Here is a 5,231-nt window from a genome sequence, read left to right as displayed (position 1 = left end):
TAGGATTGGGGTGCTCATCAAACTGCAACTCTGTGACCGACTATCCGCCGAGTGGAACAACGGAGGACTAAACTTCTTCAACGAAATCTTCTTCTACAACAACATCGTTCCGTATTTCAGCACAAAAGTTGACGTCCGGGCACTGTGTACTGAAATGATTCATGGCTACTTCTCCGACGAAGGGAAGCGACAAGAAGACATTGTTGTTCTAAGGAATCTGAACGACCACAACTATAGACTGACGACTGCACGGGTTTTCCTCGATTCTTGCCCTTTTGAGTGAGATCTTTGACTAGACTGACTAGAGAATCCAATGGGTTCGGTAGAACATCTTCCGACATTTGTGTTGAAATTTTGATTCCATTTCTCTTGGCTGTGTTTATTTTTACTGTGTTCAATGATAAAGGATACAGAAAATAAAAGACATTTTGTTGCTACCATTTTTGGCAACAAGAGTTTTTCTTTTTGTTTATCATTTTATGTATTTGTGATGTACCTACAGTGCAAAGTGCAATTACTCTAAAATTTGGTATACTTTAGTGCTAAATCTTACATAGGTAATACAAGTGGTGACACTCTCAAACTGAGAGTTAGAGGGTCCGATTTTTCGGACGGAAAAGTGAAGGTTCATCACACGGTGATAGTTGATAGGTAAGAAGAAGGTAAGCCTCATTTACACCATAGTTGCTATCGTGAAAGCGTGATATTCGTGCACAATACCAATATTTTTACACTTTTGTCAATAGTTAAAAAAGAAAAAAGAATGTACCTTGGCACCACATTCTTTTACATCTATACCTATCTAAGAACAGAAAAGTTTCGGTCAGAAAATTTCCGTCCTGGCCGGATTCGAACCGAGCACTTCCAGGTTGAGAATCCGTGCTCTTGACCACTCAGCCACAGAGGTCAATAGTATTGATGGTGTTCGGGTGGCCTAACAGTGATAGTACATTGTCCCGCGGCCCGAGACAGCACGAGTCACACGAATTTCATCTCGAACAAATGCTCCACAATGTCGTTAATAGCCGCCGTTCCCTCTTCTCCCCCAACGGAGTTCTGAAACCGGATCTGCTCCTCCAGGGGCAGATTCCACCAGTCCTCCTGGATCACTTCCGCCGCAGTCCTGTCCTGTAGGAGCAACAGGAGAGAAATTTCTTATTAAGCAACGTGGGTGATCAGTTGACCAATTTGGTAACACTGGGTGAGGAATATGAGTAGGCGGGTAACTATCCGAATGGTAGGTAAAACCCCCGTCACTAAACTCTTAGATTCCTTAGAAGTTATAAAGTCCTTGAAAAAATGTTGTCTCCTTTTTCTGTTACACACAATCAGTTTTGTCTGACAAACTCATTCCTGTCACAAGCAAAACTAGAATGTGAGAAGCCGATGTAATGCCAGCCACTTACTATCAGGTAGACCTGACAACAGGTAGGTATACCTGATAGTGTCTGTGCTCCACCACACACACACACACACACACACACACACACAAACACCCATCACACACACACACACACACAAACACCCATCACACACACACACACCCACCCACACACATCACACACCACGCATGGATGTCCTCCAGTGATGGAAGGAAGATGCCGGAGGTGGAAGATTGAGAGGAAGCAGTGAAGGCGTCCTTCCCTGAAATAGTGTAATAGAATAGAATATACCTTGTTTATCCTGCTGGTATAGGACTCAAAATTCCCTTTACTCCCGCAGTCTAAACAAGGTGTTATGCTGAGGATTAGCTAACCCTACAGTAAGTCTCCATGTACGACAAGGACGATAAGACCTGCGTTGTCACTGTCACTCACACCTCATCACGTCACTCACCCCTCATCACGTCCACATTGTGTGTGTTGGGATGCATAAGGAGTAAGAATAACTAAAAATTTCACGATTCTAAGCAATGTACAGACAAATCTACAATTTTATTTATATAGATTGCCTACAGGACATACGGAAAAAATCGGATGAAACTCACGACAAATCGACTCTTGGCAGCGCGGAGTCGCGCAATACTCCTTGAAGATCCAAGCCTATGAAAATGATTCTCTATTCCTACTCTCCTTCGACTGAGAACCCCTGGTCTATCCCTGGCTGTTGTATAATTAGAATAGGTAATAAGTAAATTTGTATGCATGTGTGCTGAGGGGTTCCATCAGTGAAAACGTTATCACTGTTATCAGTAAGGTAACACAGTGCGTTGATCTGGGGCGGGTGGATTGTCGCCGATATGGAGGGTAAAGTTCCCGTCACAAAAAACCTTAGCAGTCAGACAGTGACGTGAAACTGACGTGTTTTCTCGTAATTTCTCAATTCTTATTTCCTAAAGCCAGCCACTCACTATCAGGTAGACCTGACAGGTCTACCTGATGAACACAAACTTATTTTAGAACGGTAAGTATGTACCCACTTGCGAAGCTAAGTCTTAGGCCAGCCACTCACTGTCAGGTAGACCTCACAGGTACCTACACCTGTTCAGGTATACCTGAGACCTGATGAGCACACACACTATCAGTTAGACTTGATCAGGTGTACCTACCTGTCGTCAGGTCTACCTGATAGTGAGTAGCTGGCCTTAGTATGCAATTCGGCAACCAAGTACCTACTCAATTATCTGCACGGCATCGATATGAACACCGGTTAAGGTTAGGTATTACCTGATTAGAGACTAATGTTGGATATTAGCTGATTGGCGGTTGTAAATTTCTTGGTTTCAAGGGCAACTGGTTAAAATTACTGGCGTTCTGAATCATTCCATGCAAGTACCATAGGTACAAAAGGTAGGTAGAATTCTTTGTGTTGAGTAGTAGCAAATCTTCAAGAACAAGACAATGCCTATATCACTATTATTTCCCGCCTGCTTTATAAGCGCTAGGTCAAGGGTTCGATTCCCGCCCGGAGCAAACTTCATCCTAAATATGTAGATAAGGTTCGTTTTTTGGCTTTCTCCTATCCTGGCCCTCTTCTTCCTTCGATTCGGGACGGTAAGATTCGTAAATTCGTATAAGCTTAAACCGTCTTTTGCGATTGTCTCTACACCTAAGCCTCAGAGTGGGCTTTTTGCGTGTGGACTAGTGTGGAGTTATGCTAAGACTTCTGGTGTTAAAGTTCCCTCTATCAAACCTCTCTATTTAACCCAAAGAAAAGGCTACTCAAAACGCAAATAAAATAAAAAGGAAAATTAACCCTTTGTCGTCGCCTCTTACTCAAATCTCACCTTGTCGCCAGGATTTTCATCTTCAATGGCGATGTCGCCGAATATCGCCGCGGATGCGAACTGATCTTTTCCGGTCTTATTCGAGTCGATCTCGAATCGAACGAATTTCTTGGAACCGCCAAACTTGCGATCTGTTTCCACGAGTTCCTTACAATGGGTACTCAGTTGATTGACGACAGCTTCCATGATGGTCGAGGAAATCAGAAATTGAGTGTTTTCAAGGAAATTTCTGCCTCTCTAGAGTCAGGAATTGAGTGTTTGAGGTAATCCAGGGGTTTGAGGAAATCCAGAAATTCGAGGTTATACGATATCGAGGAATCCTTAAATTATACGAAATCCAGGAGTTCAGGCTTCCAGGAATTTGGGCTAGAGACAATCCTTGGTTTCAGGGTCGAGGAAATCAGAAATTGAGTGTTTTCAAGGAAATTTCTGCCTCTCTAGAGTCAGGAATTGAGTGTTTGAGGTAATCCAGGGGTTCGAGGAAATCCAGAAATTCGAGGTTATACGATATCGAGAAATCCTTGAATTATACGAAATCCAGGAGTTCAGGCTTCCAGGAATTTGGGCTAGGGACAATCCTTGGTTTCAAGAAATTAATAGGTCACTTTGATTTTTCACCAGATTTAGATGTACATATTAGATCTCTCATAGAAAAAAAGAGGAAAAAAATGTTAAAATTCTCAAAATTAATAAAAATAAATAGAAGAAACGAAAGGAATAAGTATCAAAACACTTAAACACCCAATCTTCACGTAGTAATTTAGTGATATTATATTTTGTAGTTTATTAATTTATTGATATTTTTTATAGATATATGTTCACTTGATCCGAATGGTTAATACTGAAAATTTTATTATTAAATACCGAGAAAAATACCAATATGTATAAAAAATTATGTATTTGACAAGATGACAAGAACTTAGTGCAAGCTTTGGAATGCATCAGTTAGGAATCTCCTAAAACACACTATGATCACAGAAAAACAAACACATTGAAAAATGTAAACAAATAAAAGACGCAATCATAAAAAAAAGAAAGAATTTTGAAAATTTTCAAACAATAATACCACGAGACGAAATCATAAAAAAACCAACTTTGAAAATTTTTCAAACAATACCACGAGATTCGTCGAATGCAAATCACGAACGCTGATAACTGAATAGATGAAGTATCTCTGGAGAGTAAAGGTGGCGTTCCGATCCTAGCTGCCGGGCAGCGCGACCCGGCAGCGCTGCCGAGCTGCCTGGTCGCGCCATAAAGGTGACGTTCCGATCCTAGCTGCCGGGTCGCGCGACTTCCATTACAAACTTCCAGTCGAACAAATTATTACAAAAATAGTATTTTAAATCACATGAAAAACTCACGGGCAGCGCGACCACACTGCTCTCAGAGCGACTGGGCAGCGCTGCCCAGCAGCAGGCTGCCGGCAGCGCGACCCGGCAGCTTGTTCGGAAAGTACTTCATAAGAATACATAGGAAGCAGTAGGCAGCGGCCGCCCAGCTCGCCAGCGCTGCCGGGTCGCGCTGCCCGGCAGCTAGGATCGGAACGCCACCTTAACATTCACCTCCACTCTACTCTATATTCCAGGGGTGGCCACTAACCATACCTTCGGGAGCCGCAAATCGATAAGGCCGATTCGGGGCAAGCCACGCCGCAGGCGGTATTTTTGAAAATTTTGGTTCACGATCTTCAGAGTAAATAATACACTTCGTCTAACATCATTCCAAAGGGCAATGTGCTCATGATCCCCTCGAGCAATTGCCCCTTTGGATGGGCAGAGAAATTTTCTGAACCAAGTACTGACGCGAGCGAGGATCACCAGAAACGCGATGTTGGGCTGCTCCAGAATAGAAACTCTAATTTTCCGCTCCGGACGTGAATTTTTTTTAACAAGTGTGAACCATGATTAGAGAGCAGCACAAGATTGCCTCGCGAGCCACGTTATGGCCACCCCTGATATATTCATTCACTATGATTACTACGAAGGTCAGGGGTGCTCAGAAA

The 5,231-nt window shown here is 42.8% G+C and overlaps 1 long non-coding RNA gene across 1 annotated transcript; it reads right to left on the bottom strand.

Annotated features, from left to right (window-relative positions):
- Nucleotides 1–1,567: 1,567 nt before the first annotated feature.
- On the bottom strand, nt 1,568–1,869 carry LOC113472453. The gene is made up of 2 exons (XR_003394749.1): nt 1,837–1,869; nt 1,568–1,644 (listed from the first exon to the last, which is right to left on the bottom strand). It is a non-coding gene; the product is annotated as an uncharacterized LOC113472453 (long non-coding RNA).
- Between the last annotated feature and the right edge of the window lie 3,362 nt (nt 1,870–5,231).

This window comes from Diaphorina citri, unplaced genomic scaffold, assembly GCF_000475195.1.
Source record: "Diaphorina citri unplaced genomic scaffold, Diaci psyllid genome assembly version 1.1 scaffold5546, whole genome shotgun sequence".
Classification (NCBI taxonomy): Eukaryota; Metazoa; Arthropoda; class Insecta; order Hemiptera; family Psyllidae; genus Diaphorina; species Diaphorina citri.
Note: the sequence above shows the minus strand (reverse complement) of the source record. Positions and strands in the feature narration are given on the sequence as shown.